Source organism: Ischnura elegans, chromosome X, assembly GCF_921293095.1.
Source record: "Ischnura elegans chromosome X, ioIscEleg1.1, whole genome shotgun sequence".
NCBI classification, from domain to species: domain Eukaryota; kingdom Metazoa; phylum Arthropoda; class Insecta; order Odonata; family Coenagrionidae; genus Ischnura; species Ischnura elegans.
This window is the reverse complement of record NC_060259.1, coordinates 66,679,666-66,700,252: the sequence shown is the minus strand read 5'-3', so window position 1 is coordinate 66,700,252 and position 20,587 is coordinate 66,679,666.

The window sequence follows — 20,587 nt, the reverse complement described above, 5'->3', positions numbered from 1 at the left end:
AGTGAATTAGACATAAGCAATTATTCTGAGTCACCAAAACTGTCTTCTATTTTCTCGTGGTCAATTCAACTAAAATATGTCACATGTCATTGGTTCATCGCTGTCCAATCATATCTACGTGATATTGACCTTAGCAAATACGCCTTTGGATGAAAAGGTGATCAATTTCATCGCGTTTCCAATAATCAACTCACCATTTTTGGAGGGTATTAAGCTAAATTTTCATTAAGAAATATTCTTAGCCGGAGAAAGAAATTTTCGATGGGCGATATCACTGGACCTGGTGCTAACGTGGCATAATATGCATATACCTTGAACAATCTTAAGCTGCTTGAGAGGGGACAGTGATTTTTGATGTTTTTATGAAGCTAAATACGCTCAAATTTATGAAGCCGCTCGTCTGTTTTAGGGCCAAAGGTGATTTCACAAAATGTTATTCCTTATGCAGACACTATGAGTGTTATGTTGTTTGTTCTCTGATATAAGGAGTCATAAAGGTGTAAAAAATCGACATTTTTAATTATTTGCAACCTTAAATTACGCAGCTACACGATCGGAGTACCCTCTCCGTCCTGCGCAATTTTAGTCGACTCGTGCGATATCGGTGCTCGTTTGTTACAGAGCAGGCCAAGGTGAATTACTGAAACATTGTGTAACCGTATCTTTTGTCAACCTGCGACTGACACCGTAAGTTGGTGGAACCGCGGATAATTCAAGGTGGCTTCGGAATTCGACTTGAGTGATCGCCTTAGTGTTTAAAATTTAACTTGCATTCGTTCAATCCAGCGCGTTCAAATTACTGCGTCTCAATATATCAGAATTTTTAAAATTTAGCTCCTCAAAAAATCACTGTTTCAATTTCTCTATTCGAATATTTTTCTCAATTACCTCATTTAGAGCTTAGACTTTTTTTTCTCCTTGAGAATTATAGACGAAAATATTTAGTAGGTGTGTAATTAACTGCAATTTCCCCTAGTAGTCTTATTTTCTACAGCAATTCGCTCCTCAACATTGCATTACATGACTTTTTCAGAGAGTAATAATAAACGTATGGCAGTACTGTGGCTCAGGATTATGCTTACTCATCTTACTGCTTGAATATACTCATTAAAACTTTTCTGCAGTAAATAAATCAAGTTTTCTAGTCAATTTCAAGGCTGTTATCACTTGGAGAACCTAGGAAATGAAACTATAAACTAAAAAACTCGAAATAGGATTTTGAGAACAGGTAGAAGCTAATACTTGTTAAACGACAATGGATGCATAGTTTGAGGCGTGAACTGGTGAAATTGCTTCATGTTGAATAAAAAAACCTTGTAGATTTCGCATAAATAATTTTAATATCTACCAGTTTTGCTTCTGACGATGTCGAAAAGCGAAACTGGACGTTATTAAATGTATATATGTGAAATATACAAGGTTTTTTGATTCAACAGACAATGGATGTCTTGATATCTTTCATTTTATGAAAATAAAAGTTTAATTTGATACTGGAGGAATGACAGCAAACCTTGTATCAATTCCGTTCAATATTATCCTCTTTATGATACTTCAATTAATATTTTAATCCTGAATCGTTTGATAAATGCTACTATAACCATAATAGAAGATGACGTAGCTCATAAAATTTCGGCTCAGTTTGTAATGAATACTCAAAGAAACATATCATCAACTAATACTCAAAGTTAAGGACTTTTAAATATTATTTTAAGAACTCTCTTTTATTCTATGGTTAATTGGAGAAAATATTTTATCGGTGACTTCCGAAACCAAGTAATCACTTTGATTTTGAAACACAATAAAGGCAAAATTAAATGCTCAAGTTATATATTCCAGCGAGAAATTAGAGCTCCCCGGATTTTTTCATAATTAACGCTAAAAATGACTTCCCCACGATAGTATTGATCACTTGCGTATTATGTTATCGATTAATAAAGGTGTAGTACTCAGAAGAACTACTTGCAGATAGCAATGCCACATCTATTTCATAATCCCACGTTGGAAAGAAAGAGAAATGTAATGCAATTATTTGATTTCATTCGTAATAACTCAACAATATATTTTAATCGTTTACTGTGAAATGCAGGAGATAAAAAAGGTTACCTTTGTGCTGGAATCACTCAAAATACGCTAAGAAATCTGAATTTTTCCTCTATGATAACGTACTATCATAAGCTGTCAGGAGTACCGTGTTCCAAGAATAAGGGTATTTTTTTACGAATTGGCATTTCTAAATTGTCAGAGAATAGGAGTGCAAAGTGAGACCTCGGAACTATGAGATTTATAGGCGTCGTTTCGCTATTTCAGGCGTCAGAATCTTCCTTCCCAATTTGTCTTTTTGAGTCATCGCGCAATGAACCGTGGAGTAATGGAGGTCAAGAAATTATTTATGGAATTTGGCCCTGAATCAGCGAGAAATAGTGACTCCGTCGAGTTCAACTAGTAACTTCATCTCGCTATCTTGCCCTGAGAGCCGATCTTCCCCATTTGTTTTGACGTCCAGCAGCGGAGATAAATCAAAGAAAGATCCTTTTTTCAAGGTTCTCAGAGCCTTTGTTCGCCTTAGATGAAATGCAAAATTAGCACTTCAAGATTCCTTTGCAATCCAAAGAGCTCTACAATGAATTTGGGATAAGCAGTTAAGATATGAATTAAATATTTAAAATATGGAGAACATTTTAAATAATTCCACATTTAATGACTCAATTATCATTGGTCATGAACACATTTTACCTTTCACCTCTAATATCAAGTATCCCTTTTGAAGTCCAAAAATCCGTGGGATGAGATCCATATTAGCTCCAAGGGAGGTCCTTGATATTGCACAGAATACTTGACATGACAGCTTGAAAGAACCCACTCGGCGAAGAAATCTCCAGCGTGAAAGATTAAAAAAATCGAATGAATATACGGGCGTCTTTGATGTCGAGAACTTAGGTTGGTGGTCTGGGATGAGTATTGAAAACAAGGTACACCCTTATCCTGCCAGAATGCGGAATAATGCTCTAATAATCTGTGAAAAGAAATAGAGGATGTTTGTCCTCTGTTATTGAGAAGGTCGCGTTCGAAGAATCAGATTCTTGTGAGCCGCGCTGAATAGCCAAGGGCGAGGCCCAACGTCTCATTCAAGAATGAATCGACATTATATAAACGGCGATTCTTTAGACCGTGATTGTGGAGGGTCTGATTCTTCGGGTCTTTCCAGGGATTGATGGGGTAAAAAAGGAATGAGAGAGGCCGAAACAAAAAGAATAGTAAATTTCCATCGAGCCATGGTGCGCCATAAATTTAGTCAATACAAAGCGAAACCAATGAAAAAAGGTCTCAGTTATGGGGCCGGATGTGGCTTTTCATGGCCGATTGGATTCCCTCAGTCAATTTTAATGGTGCTAACCTTCCTTCCTTCTTGAAGAGTCCGTGGTATTGGCCATTGAATTTTGCCTTGAGAGGGAAAGCCAGACTCGAACCTCATGATATACGGTCAGAATAATTTTGTTACCGGGAACTGTAGAAGGGAAAAGATACCTTTGGAAGAAATATGTGACACCATCATGTGGGAATCGCTTGATTAATCATAGTAGATCGATGTATTCATGCCCGGAGAATCTTAAGTGGGGGCACTGTGCCTATCCCAGTTTATGACTAATGATTTTCTCATAAAAGGAGTTGTCATGAGAAGCATATCCTGGTAGATAATGACAGTTACACTTTTGGACACGCATGAAAATACTTCACCTAGTAAGCCTTATACGTTTCATCAAGAAGAAAATTTTCGGTATTTGCATGAGCAATCATCGTATTTTTTATAATTAAATTTTTGTAACATCTTTTTTCACTAATTGTTTTTCTTTAACTTCTGTACAAGCTAGCCTGAGGCAATTTCGTAGGTTACCCTTTCAGCGAAAAAATGCAGGGTCTCCAACGGTATAAATGGAAAATGACATAGCGATTGTTGAAAACCATGGAGTGAAATTCCAATCAGTAATATGGTCCCTTTATGAATATTGTATCTTATCCTGTGCTCAATTATCCACATGGCTACATACTTACTTGGAACTATTTTTTAACCATTGTATGACCATTTGTTGCACATTGAAATGCAATGAAAATTTCAAAATTGCTTCCTGTGACACGTCATGGTCATAGATCCCTTTTGATTTGTATATGACTTTTTGAAAGATGGTGGTTTAAATTGATTCAAGTTGGCTTAATTGGCATGGCCCACATGGAAAGAAATAGGATCAATCCCGATTATGGAAATTTTAATATTTCAATATAAATATGAAGAGACCCTGAAAGTAAGTTCAAAGAGCGCGCTAATAGGGTTCTGCAAAGTACCATAAATCCAAGGTCAACATTAAAGCCATGAGACTTCCGGAGAGATGCCAAAATTATTGTGGAACATTGCGTAGTTTACTAACCCAAATCTTAAAAAAAACATCCCTTAGTTAAATAACTATACTTCTTCTCCATCCGGGAAAGCGCTAATAGGGTTCTGCAAAGTACCATAAATCCAAGGTCAACATTAAAGCCATGAGACTTCCGGAGAGATGCCAAAATTATTGTGGAACATTGCGTAGTTTACTAACCCAAATCTTAAAAAAAAACATCCCTTAGTTAAATAACTATACTTCTTCTCCATCCGGGAAATTCACTTTAATATTTCTATTTAAAGATAAAGGAGGATCTTCCGTTAGAGTGCCAAACATATGTGAAAAGAAGACCACACCAAATACTTTTTGTTTAACCAAAACCCAGGTTTCGGCACAAAATTCCATTTTAAAAAATGGCATTATGAACCGAAAATGGCATTATGAGCCGAAACCTGGGTCCGTTGGAATTAATAACTGTGTAAATAGACAAGTACTTTTCACTATGTTAAATACCTTAGCTGTGCTTCATGTTTCACAGTGAGTTAGTTACCCCTTCCCCCACCATTTCCTCCCTCAAATCCGCTTTCCACGCTCCCAACCAATCAGCTTGTAGACTCCTTTTTCTCCATTTCCCCTGCATCCCTCCCCCCCCCTTGGTTTTGTCATTTAAGCTAAATATGTTCCGTAAATTACTCACCTGAAAATCTCGACAGTTCCACGAAACCATGGTCGCGAAATACAATAATGCTTTGGAAGTGTACAAAGTTTTCTTGCTGGTCCAACATGAGGGTCCTCCCTGTTACAGTGGGGTGGAGGGTTGGGGATAGATAAGGTGATGCATCCGTGATGGACTAGATGTGATTGACTCTAAATTGTAATTCCTAAAAACAATTCGTTAGGTGAAAGAGGAAGTCAAGACATGACTGGAAGCAAATCATTAACACTAATCCGCTCTCCCAAAATTTCAAAATAAGGAAACGTGAATTCACCATGGTAATTTGTGAACAGGCATGTTTAACTGTGAATGGATGATGAACACGTATTTTCTATTAGAATTATCTTGAGCTTATGATAACAACATATTTATATTAAGGACAAGAATAGATGCATCCAAAATTGTTCCACGCTCGAAACAGCTTCAAATTTGCCAATTACAGCCTTCAGGCAAGTTTTTCGAACTAAAAGTAGTCTATTAAAAAGATTACTTTAACCGAAGCGCAAGAAAACGAAGTTATCACATCAGCACCCTAAATGCTCCCTTCGAATATTATTAATATTTATTAAATAAAGGAATATTAAACTTAGTCGAAATTACGAACTTTAGTCCCTTCTGTGAGGGAGCAAAAGAAGGTCTTGATTTATGTGATAGCCCTCACGGTGGTATATTTGTTTATCCTGCTTTTGTAAAAACAATATTTCCACGGCCAAGTAGACCGATTTTATTATCCATCACTTTTACACAATCCGAGGCATATTCCCTTAGAGTAGAATTAAAACTAGCATCTAAAACAATGTATTTTCCATATTTATCTTGAAATTTGCGTAAGAAAAATGGCACAACTTTATCTCATAAAAATAGTTTCCTTGCACATCCTATAGAGCAGTCATCTTTAATAGACTAATTTTAGTTCGAAAAACTTATTTGAAGACTGTAACTGTCCAATTTTAAGCAGTTACGAGCGATGCACAAAATCATTTTCCATCATAAAATATAGAAATCTCTACTTTAGATTACGCGTGCTTCCATTAGTCACAGTTTAACATGCCTGTGCAAAATTAACACGGCGATTTTTTTCAAGTATGAAGGAACGAACTAATGGTAATGATTTGCTTTTATTCGTGCCTAATTGTCCTCTTTCATCTACGTACAAATCGTGCTAGGCAAAACATTTTGATAATACTAATTTCAATGGAAAGCTCGATAGAAAACAAAAAATATGTATTTTCCTAGGATGCCGAAATGGCCCTTATTTCGAATACTCATTGAAAACTTATTTAGCAGGATAATAGGCTGAAATCCGCTACTCTGAATGAAAAAGACGTGCTTTACGGTTTGCCAAGCGCCTGGGAAATGCGGAGAGGTCTATGCTTTATGAGCGCAAGTGTGTTCAGGAGAAGGTTATATTTCAGGTTTTTCATGAGAATTTTTGTCGGAACTGTTCTTCAACGAAAACAAACTATTTCGTGTTAAATGGCGTTGTATTAAAACTAACATTGAAAATATATACAGTGCAGAATAAGATGCATTATATGCAGAATAATATAAATTTCAGAAAAAGTAAAGTTCCTAACAAGTATGGTACGATTAAAAATAATAAATGATCTCGCTTAGAGACTTATAACATGGGTATTTTTCCTTAGTTTTGATCAAATATTGCATTTCCTCTCGCATATTGTTCAATATACATTAATTTCCTTTTCTAGAATGTATTGAAAAATATGGCGATTGAGATACCAGAGATTATTGCCATGACGGGAGCAAATTATGATTGAGCTCCTGGAAGGACTTCTGTGGAATCTATAAATTACGCTGGTGATATGACGTCAATTTTGGTGCTATCGTCCAAAACAGTTCAGCTTTCAACTTTGATTTTTTTACACAAGTTGATCCAGATTAATGTGATGAGTTTCAATTCGCGGTTGTCGAAACCAAGGTTGTCGAGAAAAATTGACGACACGCATAATTCTTTTATTGGGCGTCATTAAAAATATAGTCCGAGGATTATGTAAACAGCCGGAGCGCTCTTAAGGCTAGAAGATTTTGCGTGACCCGTCGTCAATCAATTGGATGGCGCGGGAAACGCCTCTGTGTCGTGAAAGTCCACGTGTCATCATCGAGAAAGTTCTGTCTGGAGGATGCGAGGCGTTACTTAAAAGTTGACCGAGTTAAGGGCGACGTGTCGCAATCTGCGACTCATCGGATTCAAGGATGTTTGGATTCGAAATATATAGTCCGTCGAGTCATTCAGGCTCTCATATTAATATCCATGTCGACAGAAAGTGGCTCAAGATTTTGAGTGCCACTTATCTTATCAATATATTGAAATGAAAGGTAGTTGCACTTTTCCACAATTATTTAATGCGTACGATATGTCGTGACATGTTCCGCCTCACAGAGTCATCATCTAGTGCCTGACATCGCAGTACATATGAGCATCAAATTTTTTAAACTTAAGGAAGAGGTGGGGAGAACTTGGCCTCTTCCTTAAATGCACAATTCTAAAATTCTCCCCTCCTCTTCCTTAAATGTAAAAATGTGATGCTCATATATGCCGTGATGTCTTTTACCAGTCTATGACTCTGAGAGCCGAAACAGGTCACGACATGTCGTACGCATTAAATAATTGTGGAAGTGTGAAACTACCTTTTATTTTAATGTGTCGAACTTCCACTATATCAGGCCTGAATCGGTTGAACTTAATCTTATCAGTGGCAGAATTGCGTTTCAAAAGGAACTCATCATCATCACCATCACTGGTCAACAATCCTAGGATTGGTTTGACGCATTTCTCCTATCAGCGAATCTTTTCACACCTACGTATTTCTTCTCTTTCACATCTTTCTTTACTTGTACCATATATTTTGTTCGAGGTCTTCCTTTTCCGTTCTTGCCCTCCACTTGTCCTTCGACGATTGTCTTCATCAGGCCATCATGTCTCAAGATGTGGCCTATAAGGTTGTTCCGTCTTCTTGTTAAGGTTTTCATGAGGCTTCTCTTCCCTCCTACTCTTCTTAAGACTTCCTCGTTACTGACTCGGTCGATCCATTTGATTTTCATCATTCTACTGTAGCAACTATAAAAAATAAAAAGCAATTTTCCAATTATTTGCCATAAATTATATTTCAAGTTACCCATAAATCCATCTAATCTGACCTTGTTGACAGTTACTAATATAAGAAAAAACATCTTATGCCAGAGTATGCCGCAAGGAAATGAAATACTTCAATCGAGGTTTTAATAAATCAGAAAAATGAGGAAACAGCAATAAAATTTGAAAACTTACAGTTTTAGACCTCTCTAGCAGTGCACTATCCAATGCGCAATAATAAGCCTTCCTTCCTCTACCTTTTTTTGTAGAAAAAATTGATCTATCGAGAAAACAATTTTTTCCTTTGAAGGTTTGATTTGATTGAAGGAATAATATCTTTGAATTTGGTGCAGTTAATGTCCATTTCAGCATATTTGGAGCATTGCTTCTACAGTGATATCGGCCTATATTTTTAGATATTTATTCCAAAATTTACTTACGTTGAGTAATAATGTTTTAGACAGATGGTGCTGAATATGACATTTTTGAAGAATTTGTTTCGTGAGCGTAGCAATGATATCATAGTGAATATGATATCATTGTTATTTGCTATTCATTTAGAGGACTGTAATAGGGTATGGTAGGTGTGGAGAGATTAGCACTCTTGAGCTGTTAGAGAAAGTACTTCCCATTATTCAACTGCGAGAAGGAATTAAAGATGCACATTGACCCCTTTATAGGGAAAAAATCTTAGATAAATTCATAGATAAATCTTAGATAGAGCCCTTGCTGAGCAGACTTACGATACGACTACGTAGGTTTCCGCGGTGTTCAGGTTCCAATTTTTCCATGTTTTCGGTGCAACCGCGTCGGTTTGTTGGTGATGACAACAGTTTCGCTGGCACTGCTGCCAGCGTCTTCAGGTCGAAGATGATGCCGGTCCACGTTCAAGTTCAAGTTCAAAAATCGTTTATTCCACGAGCATAACAGGTACAAAAAATTTAAAAGAACAATAACAACATAACAACAGCTCGTGGAGCTGGTATAGGCTTGCGCCTCTACAGCATTACTACGATTTTCGTCCTCCTTATATAGGGGGTCAGTCCCGCCATTTGTGGCTGCTGCTCTCTTATTGGTCCGCCTAATGAGCCTCCTCCAATGGGCATCCAGATGGTAGCCGTCGTCTCTGTTAAAATTGTCCGTCCGGGCTATCTCATTGGATTCGCGGATGAGTCTGGGAAAATATCTGCCTTCTTTCACTATTATCTTGGCGTCGTCAAACTTAATGTCATGTACCGGGGTCCAGGCATGCTCCGCTATGGCAGACAGTTGGAATTGTCTGTTTTTCGTTGCCCTTCGGTGCTCTTGCATCCGTATCTTGAGTGAACGGCAAGTCTCATCGATGTACGCTTTTCCACACGAGCAAGGGACCTTGTAAACACCTTCATGAAGGTCGTGCTGTAGTCTGTCTTTGGCTGTGGGCAGCAAGTCAACGATTTTTGTCGTACAGTTAAACCTGATGGTGACGCCGTGCTTTTTCAGGGCCCTGGCAATCCTTTCGGTGGTCCCTGCGACGTAGGGAATGGCGGCCCAAGCTCTTTCGCCTTCCGTTTTTTCACTTGAAAGTGGTTTTCTTTTAATGGTCCTTTTCAGTCTGTCTGTCATATCACACTGTCTGTCAGACTGTCTGCCATATCGGAGCATCCCTGGACCCCGGGACATGACATTAAGTTTGACGACGCCAAGATAATAGTGAAAGAAGGCAGATATTTTCCCAGACTCATCCGCGAATCCATTGAGATAGCCCGGACGGACAATTTTAACAGAGACGACGGCTACCATCTGGATGCCCATTGGAGGAGGCTCATTAGGCGGACCATTAAGAGAGCAGCAGCCACAAATGGCGGGACTGACCCCCTTTATAAGGAGGACGAAAATCGTGGACCGGCATCATCTTCGACCTGAAGACGCTGGCAGCAGTGCCAGCGAAACTGTTGTAATCACCAACAAACCGACGCGGTTGCACCGAAAACATGGAGAAATTGAGAGTTACGATACTATTAATTGGCATAATAATTTCTCCCTCAATATTCCTTCATCCATAAGGTAGAATTTAGAATATTCAGTACATATTAGGGACAAATTAAGGTATGATTTTGCCAGAGCGACGGAAAAACTAAATATATAGCTCAGGCTAATAAGGAAAATGACTTTATGGATAACGCTTCGGGTTATTGTGATTGAGTTACTTCTGGTGGAACAACATCACCTATTCATCACATTGTTGACTTGCCATGGTAACTCACGGTGGTCAAAAAATGGTATTCAATATTTCAATTTCATTTACGTAGATTCAACAAAGTTTCCTCCTGTCATTTGATACTTAGGAACTCAAAGAAAACAGTAATGGAAAGGTGATATTACCATATTCCCTAAAGTATGTTATAGTAAGTCCATTTAACTCCATAATGCCAAATATACTTCACGAATTTAGAGGCGATGGCGATAAAAATCTGATACGAAAGCAATATAATAATAAGCACTGTAGTAACAAACCGATGAGGTATTTAATATAATTCATGATACCTATCCTTCATTTGATCTAGTTTTCCCTAGCCAAGTTTGCGAAAATTCCATTCAAGTGCCAGAATCATATATATTTAGTCATTTACAATGAGTACGAAATCCTTATATGTAAATTAATCATATTTTAGCATTCGACTATCGCTTAGTTCAGCAAGCGGTTTCAACGCTTACGTATCATTTTCAAGGGAACGAGTCGCCATAATAATGTCCCGAGTGGCTTATTTGTCATGAAGCCAATAGGCGAAATAAAAATTAAATTTGATTATTCATTCACTTTCTCAGTGATTCAACCCGTAGGTTGTTTTGGATATGTTTTGGTAGAACTCACTACATATAAAGCCATAGGGGATAGAATACCACAAATTCATTGCAGAAGCGCTAGTTCTTCCCCTGGGCCACTTCGCATTTCGAAGATTTTTGTTTGGGACGTCTGACGGCCTCACCCTGTGTATGAACCTGGGACCCTTCGGCCAGGAGCCAAGTGCCATGCCCACCAGACTATCACCCTGAATGTAGTCGATTGCCACACTAGACTGCCATACACACAGTTGAATAAAACGTACTGCTTAATTCACATGGGATTAAACACTATTAAGGTGCACGTTGTGAGAGGTTTAACTACATCTACTTATCATCTAGAGAATAATATCTGGATTATTCTTCTTTATAGAATAATTCTTCATTTCTCTAGGTACAGCAAATTCAGTTTAACTAGCGGTAGCCTTACTGACGGCAGTGAGATTCTCCAATCCCACATCCTTCCATATTTATGCGAACTCCATTCCATAATAAATAAAATTCTATGCCTAAATCGTCAGCCAAATCAGTATTATCGATTGAATACCATACTTTACCTAGCCACCTACTTTTATCATCACCACAAATGCTCGCATCAGCCATTTCCGTGAACTCATATTTGTGACGAGCTTCATAGCCTGAGCAGTGTTCAGGAATTGGTGATGTGATAAAATAAAGTGCGGCTAACGTGAGTTTCCATCCTGAACTAATTAATTGACAGCTACTTTAAGGGAGTACATAAATAGTTTCCCGGGACATAGAAACATTTTTTCATCTTTCACTTTAAAATTAAAAGTCCAACTTTCTAACAAGCAATCCGCTTTAATAGGTGTTTCTCGGAAAGGGCTAGTACAAACCCCGTTAACCCATTGGAGAAACCTAAAATATTAAGGTGCAAAATGTGAGAAGTTTGACTGCATTTACTTATCATCCAGAGAAACATCTCTGGACTATTCTTCTTTATAGAATAATCTTCCATTTTCATAGGTATAGCAAATCCACTAGTGGTAGCCCATGTCATCTTAGCGCGTTGCCTACCGGGGTATTTCAATGTAGAGGAACGATGTACCAGAGTAGAGATGTTGAGATTGAAAATATATGAATTTGGGCGAACTGCCTTTGATTTAAACATTATTGAAAAGCTACTAGTTTAAAGTGCTATTTTACCTAATCAATCACTACGATGCGATCATTCATATTAAGTAAGGAACAACAACTGAGAATGTTCAGCTAAATATCTGTAGCATGATTTAAAATAGTTTAAGCTGACGCGCCTAAATGACGAGATTATTCGTCATCAGTCTGGAACCCTCGGGAAAAAATTACGAAAATTCTCGCCATCCTTACGCAATGTGCTAATGATGGCACTGATATCCTCCCATTTCGAACCCTTCAATCCTTATCCTGACCCTAGAGGCATGGCCGGGCTCTCTTTTTTTTCCTCAACTGTCCTTCCCCTTCTCCGGAATCATGGGCATAAAAGTGTCTCACTAGGTTCTCGGACCGTCTACTTTAAAATCTTCTTTGACTGAGTAGCTTTTTTCACCTAGTTTAATTGAAACCTTCATCAATATTTAATAATGTAAGTTCAAGGTGACATATCCACCCCAGTTATTCCTTATATAATTCCTTTTCTGGTCACTGTTTTCATTTTGTGGAAGGAACTATTTTTTGGGAGGGCCAGTGACGCCGACTCCATGGGGCTTGAGGGAGTCCACGCCCCCTCAAAAATTTGATATGGGCGAGAGGAAAAAATGTGTCAGGCTTGTGGTTTTTCCCCGGAGCGTACAGATATCGAGATTCAAGTTATCAGGGTTCTAATGTTGATCTTCTGACTCTTCTAAAATGCTTAAAAAACTTAAAACTCACTGCTTATAAAATTTTCCGGTGCAATATCCCCGGTTTGGCCCCACAATATTTTTTGTAAGTCAGCATCGTTTATGAGGGCTAAATGGATCGACCGAGAAAGCGATGAGAAAGTGCTAAGAAGAGTGGGAGAAAAGCCTTCTTAAAACCTTAAGGAGAAGGCAACAACTTTTTTGGCCATATCCTGAGGTATATCAGTCCAATGAAAATAATCGTAGAAGAACAGGTGGAAGGGAATAAGGTCAAGATATGACCCCGAAGTTCAGAGGACGTGTTAAAAAGGATGTAAAAGAGAAGAAATACGTCTCTATGAAAAAGCTAGTAGATAAGAGAGCAGGATGGAGAGCTGCGTTAAACTAATCCTAGAATTTTAGACTGATGGTGATAATTATTCCTTTTGTTGACAAATAGTAATCTTTGCAGCTGCCGTGATATAGCCGATGCACGAGCCACATTTGCGGACTCAAGCTTGAAATAAGCTCTATAGGTGGGGGACCTATCACTAAAACACTCATTTACACTCAGGGCCGTAGCCAGGGGACATCTCGATCAGCAAGAGAAAATCTTCGCCTGGCCTGGCGTCTTGGAATTGACTCATTTTTATATGGAGTCATCTTAAAGTTTAATTTTATATAGCAACTCTGGCAGTAACGTAAGTCTTAAGAATTGATTTATTAACAACTTGAACTGCAAGCATCTTAGAATTGTATTCATGAAACCCCTCCCAGTAACATGTACTTGTTGGCCAACCTGACAACCTGACTGCCTTCCTGGCCAATAATCCTGGCTACGGCCCTGGCTTTGCCTTCTTCAGTGGTCTGCAGAAATATTGCGCGTAGGCCGCGCGTTTCAGTCCGTAGGAAATCTATTAGCAGCAATCTTTATGAGGGCAGATTGATATTCCGGGGAGGGGAAGAAATTCATCCGAGAGAGACCGTTCCGGAGTTTCATCATCGTTCGGACCAATTAAGGAAACATGTCGAGGCTGCCGCCTATGCCAATACCCTTGCTCATAGTCACAAAGCATTTCCGACTTTCTTCGTTCAAAGCATTTCACTCACACACACACACACCCATTTAAACATTCTAATCCGAGCTGAAAGTGAAAACTGGGTGAAAAGGAATGGAAATCTCGTGGTGATTGAACTCCATTCCGCGCCTTCCTGATTCTCCCCCCCCCCCCCCCCCCCATTCACTTCCCAGCTATACCGAAGTAGTTCGCGCGACCGCCACGCGCGTTATCATTTTTTTCTTCCCCTCCGACTTTCGGAAAAGCTGAACCAGTTGATTGACTGAGGTAATCGTTCGTTTTTCATTGGAGTTGGATGTCCTCACGAAAAACAAAATTTGGCAACTTGTCTCTAGTGTCAACTCATTTTTTCCTCAGAGATCCTACAGCGATCCTACAGTGTTTGGGACCCTCATGAAAAAGGCTTAATAACAGGGTTAGAACGCGTGCAAAGAAGAGCTGTCAGGTATGTGAAAGGTCGTTACGATAGTCTTGTTAGTGTAACCGACCTCTTCGATAAACTCGGATGGGAATCTCTGTCGGACCGTAGATTGAAAAATAGACTAAACCTTTTAGATAAATTCAAGAGCAGTATCTTTTCTGACGAAGTTAACCATATCTTACGGACGCCAACATAGTACGGAAGATCAGATCATATAAATAAAATAAGAGAGATAGATTGTAGAACAGACAGATTCCGAATGTCATTTTTTCCACGATCAATAAGAGATTATAACGGCAGCAATAGAACTCGTAAATAGATTGCAGGACTTGTAGTGTAGCCTACTAACCTATGTAAAAATTAATGCATGTTTTTAATTCAATAATTATTTCTAACAGCATATAGTAGTATAGGTTGTTAGTATACGGGACGTTTTTTGGACGGTGTGGTGTGCATGTGGGAGTCCAAATGCATGCTGCATGCTGGTGATTGATCACCCCCTGCAAAACACCCTAGAGGTGGCTCGCAGGGTATTATGTAGATGTAGATCTCTACATTTACTCCCCTCCCCTTCCAAATCATAGGACTTATAACTTGTCTATTATGTCAACTCATTTTTTAATGTATAATTCTCCGGAAAGTTTTCTCTCCTTTGTAGCTCAATTTTGCGATGGACATTTTTAAATACTACTACACCAATTTTCAGCTAATTTTTTGTAGAAAAAACTCGGCTAACTTTTAGAGAGAAAGGCTTTATAGAGACGTTTTTAAGTCCCCACGTCTCTCGTTGCCTTGAATATTTTCAAATTGGAATCTTAATTATTATTCCTCTTTTGTGCGCTATCTCGCAATGGACATAAATCTTATTCAACCGATATTTAATATATTTTTCAGGTGAGGCAAATTCAATGCAGTTCATCGCGTCCCCAAATTATATGCGAAAGCAGGAAGATAACTGGCGAAAAACCGTAATGAGCCTGCGATTGACCTTCACAAAATCAACTCTTCTGACTTGTGACCTCATATTTTCAATAACTGCCAATTTTCCTAAACTTGGAAATTTCCATGGGTGAAGTTTCATTCATTTTGAGAGCTCGGTACGAACTCAAGGGCTCACTGAATCCCTTTTTGATCCGAGGTATAGGTAATATAGCAGTAGCCAATTGGCTGACAAGGGGAGACCACGAAACTTGCTCCGCCTTTTTCAATGCCGTATTTTTTATGGCATTCGAAATGGTGAACACATCCCTGCACTAGTAGTGGTTCCGTTGAATGGACCTTAGTTTGGCTGTAATTAATTAATTTTCATGCGGTACTTTTCACAAGCCACGTATAGTTCCATGATATCGCACTTATTAGATGGGTCAGGTGGAGTAGTGGTAGCGTTTAAGGCTACCACCCAGGTGACCAGGGTTCGGGGCTATGTGATGGCTGTATATTTTGTTGCCTTCATTGTGATCATACGGCGTTAACTTTTTCATTTATTTTAATTGCGAGTATGATGGTAAAAAATAGTCTCATGTCTATGCTTGTCGCAATAAAAATTAATGAAAAAGTTGATGCCGTATGATCACAATGAAGACAAGAAAATATACATCCATGACCAAGTCCCGAACCCTGGCCCCCTGGGAGGGAGTCACATTCGCTAGCACTACCCCACCTGACCAATCTGTTATATACGATATCGTGGAACTATACGCGGCTTGTGAGAAGTACCGCATGAAAATTAATTAATTACAGCCAAACTAAGGCCCATTCAACGGAACCACTACCAGTTCAGGGATGTGTTCACCATTCCGAAGGCCATAAAAAATACGGCATTGAAAAAGGCGGAGCAAGTTTCGTGGTCTCCCCTTGTGAGAGCAAATTTATATGGACTCAATGTAATGAAGTAAGAGCTAGCCTTTTTCCCGCATAAGATAACTGTGAAGACTATTCTTCATGTATTCTATGCTGCTGATGTTTCGATAGTCTTCCTGCTTATTGTTCTCAGGAAACGATAATTTCTCTCTGACGCCTGGTCCAGCTGAATTTGTCCACAATTTGCGAAAAATTAGTGGAGTAGGATTCGCGAATTTCCATTATAAGCTTGCGCTGGAAAAAAGAGGAGAATGTAGTGATACTGCAGAATCACACATGAAAAAATAAGTTTACTTAAATGATAATTTGCAAAATTGTGTTTTAATGACGACATTAAACTCTGATGAAAAACAAACGATGATTTTAGGCAATCAGTTGGTCCAGATCGACCTCAATGACGGTGAGAGGTTCTTCCATCCCAGCCCCATAAATCTCTAATAACCCAGGGCCAAATATTCTGAGCCAAACCCAGCCCAATGATCTCTGAGGGGTTTTTCATGCTCATTGCGGTGAGCTTCGCTCCATCAATTCCTATCCAGCCTCCTCTTAAGGCGCAAGGTATAAAACCAATGACTCGCAGACTTAAATGTAAAGGTAAGAGTAATGAGAGTAACCGAAGAGTAATACCTCGAAGTCGGCCGACTTCGATAACGTTGTTGGTAGAGAGTGACTCCAGATGCGCGTGGCTTAATGTACAGCGTAAACTGGCATATGTTTATATGATCGTTTCCCGCCTTTATATTTCCTCTGATATTAATCTACATCCACATGTTACGCCGCAAGCCACCATATTATGCCTATGGCGAGGGCTTTTAGGACAGAAGCCGTTAATAGAAATAAAATAAATTAAATTCAAATATAATAAGTGCGCATTAGAGGTATTTGACGACAAATTCCCGCTTAGAATTTATTGAAACTCTTTGCTGATTAAGGAAAAAAATTGCTATGCCTTTCCGTTCGGCAAAATATTTCTCATATTTTATCGTTTCTTTCGGAGCTTAAAACGCAATAAGGTTCCAGGATGATATTCTCCGTTTCCAAAAAAGGTTTCCGAAAAGTGTTAAGATAGTATCCGGAGCTGCGGTTAAATTTTTTTTCACTAGACGTATTTTTGCCGACTCTTTTGTCCTTCTCTCCGAAAATCTTCCTTCGCAACAAATCATCCTGATAGAAATGAGCAACGGCCATTAATTGAATCTGGTACCGGAATTCTGGCCACTTCACGTGGATATTTGCTGGAAGGGAAATAGGGAGGAGTGAAGATTAAGACTAAGTATGCCAGCTTTTTCTATATATTGGTTATAGTAGGCGTTACTCTAAATAAATCATATCTTTCAATTCTCGCATCAGTAAATTACTGCCAGTGCTAAAAATAACGCCTCCTAAGATTTTGTTTCTTTATTTACTTTTTCATTGGCTTAATTGCGTGATGTGGATTCATAGATTAACTCCATCTCCTCTCTCAACTCTTCTTCCTCCGTAAACTTAACGTCCTTTTCTTTCTCCACTCACATCATATTCCTTGATGTGGGCAGATCTCTCACAAATAAGGAGTTTAATACCTCTTTACACATAAAAAGTACAAATAAACAATTATATTTACTCTTCTATAGCTGCCATCCGTCACATACTAAACGCTCCCTCCCATTTTCTCTATCTCCCCGTGGCCACATAATAAATAATCCGGTCTCTCCGAATAGATTTCTCTAACATATAAACCTTGCCCTCCAGTGAAGGGAATATCCGGAATCCCTCCTTTCACAAAAAATTCGAAAGACACCAGATGTCCCAAAACAACAGGGCGGGGACACTGCTACACATTCTCTTTCCCTCCGCATGACCTTTTTTCCGGTCGTTGAAACATTAAGAAGAACATTCAAAGGCCTTTCCGTCATCCTAATGGACAACGCTACTACCTCCAGATTTTTCCAACAATGTCCTTCGCTCGTCTACAAAAGACCACCAAATCTGGCTGACATCTTCAAAAATCGACAAAAAGACTATCTAAATACAGTACAGAAATAAATCACAGCCCTCACCTTGCAATCTGGCAAGATGTAAATGTTACTTTCAGGATCTGTTTTGTGCTCCTAAGGTAATTGCATTCAACGGTTTACCTGAGGTTAGTTGAAAATTATTTGTACTTGTGAGGATATGAGATTTATGTAAAGTAGTCTAAAAAAACATTTGCTTTTAGTAAGTGTTTTTGTGAGTGACGTTTAACTGGGGTAGCCTTAGGTACCTATAAGGTTCGTGCCCCTGATGATTACACTGTTTTGTTAAGTTGAATCTTTAAAAAGATTCTTGCATACATCTCTACCGAATTTCTCACGCATCACAATTTCCACTGGCACGCTTTCTTTATCTTAAAGAAAACGTCACAATCATAGCAAAGATACTTTTTTTTACCTCCAAAACACCTCTACTTTACCCCTGGACAACTCCAGACTGGTTCTTATTTGTCCCCAGGTGTTGTCTGGAGTATTTTTAAGATAATACTTTTAGTTTTTACAGAAGTAATTTTTTTCTAAGGTTTGTGGAGTTTTTCAAATATAACATTAAAACCAGATGAAAATATTTCTTTTTTTACTTGTATATTTTCAAGGCGTTTTTCAGAATAGTTAATGTATAGATGTAATCTATCTTCTCTGGATTTACCTTCAGCTTAAAAAGTGAGTTAATTTCTTAAAAGTAAGATTACCCAGAGATTATGAACTTTCGTCCAGCTTTATTGATTTATTATGCTTCCTGAAATCATAAAATTTTATCCTTTTCCACAAAATGTGTTGATTATGAGCAATTTTCGTGTAAATTTACGGAAATTCACATTGAGACAAAATAAGGAGCTCTAGTAAATTAAAACAATAATATAATTTACTCTAATACGAGATATAGAATAATAAACTTTTTTCTGAACCCTATTCCACAGCTTCATGCTTTTTACTAATCAACTTTTAGTACGCGCTACTATGATACATGCGGAAGGGAATCACATAAATTGATGGTGTACAGCAAATTGACACCTGTTGCTGGTGCGAGATTCAATCCGTTATCATATGATTCGTCTGACAGGAAATGAGGGAACTTATTTGCCCTTCGCAGATGATGTAATTGTATACAGAGAATACTAGTTTAGACTTAGAAAAGGACCTCGTTACCATAAGTGACTGGTGCAGTTCTTGAGAGTTAGAATTAAATCTTGAAAAGCGTATATGGTGATGAATTTTAGGGAAAAGGATATATCTTCAATAAGGAGCTACACCGCTAACGGGATTCCATTATCAAATGCCGATTTCGTAAAATACTTAGGGGTGACCAATACCCGGGATCTTTCGTGGGGTAAAAACATACGTGAGGTATGCGGGAAAGCAAACCTTAAACTGGGATTTGTAAAAATAATTCTCGGTAAATGCCCAAAAAAGGTGAAAGAAATAAGCTACCTGACTCTGAGGCCTCAATTAGAATATTCTATTTTAGCTACATACTCTAGCTTCTATTTATGTTGAAGGAAGTCAGCTCCCCGCATGAGAAACCTATAAGATGATCTACCCGAGTGATATCTATTTATGTAATTAGTTAAGGTACGGGCGTCAATGAAAAATGTTCAATGAGTATGTGAAATGAAAAGCTTTTGTGGAAAATTGTGAAATCTGGGATTTGTCTGAATTGTGAAATCTGGGAATCCATTTAATGTGAAAGTTGCCGGTAGTCATAGTGCATCATATGTGATACACGTAAAAATATTTCCTTCAAAATGAAAAAATATCATAAAAGTTATTAAAATGTAGTAATTAAAGCGTTTCTGGATATATTTTATAAAGAAAAATTTTTTGGTACGTAATTAGAAATACATGCTGTTATGGGTTAAGTAATACACTTCGTAGAGAAAGTTATGAAAATATGCCCATCATTCAAAAAGTGTAGGGAAAAGAAAGAAACGATTCGTGGCATCACAAATGCAGAAGGAAAAGCCACTAACTGCACTCGCGCAGAAAAAAGTGCTGCTTTTGAAAGAATGCTGCCATCCAGGAAGTGAGGCCACTAAGGTGGAAGAAGCCACAAAAGATACAGATAGAGTTGAGTGTAACGAATCATTAAAGGCTTTCTCTGGATGGAAGAGCAAGCAACCAGAAGCAAGAATATGAATTACTGAAAAGTTATGAAAAGCAGTGGAGCATACGCTTCGAGAGCAAAGTTATGGAAGGTGAAAACTAATTGAGAAATCTCCGTGGAGTGTTTACACGGGAATTCCATATACTTTTGTTGTTTAAGGGTGCTCTTGAAGGAATCTTTTTCCAAATTTAAGAAATCCTGTCAGTTGATACTTTGTGGAAGCTGTTAATCTTCATAATAAATCACAGTTGAAATTTCTACGCTTTCATAACCAACGCGGGCTTTGGCTGCT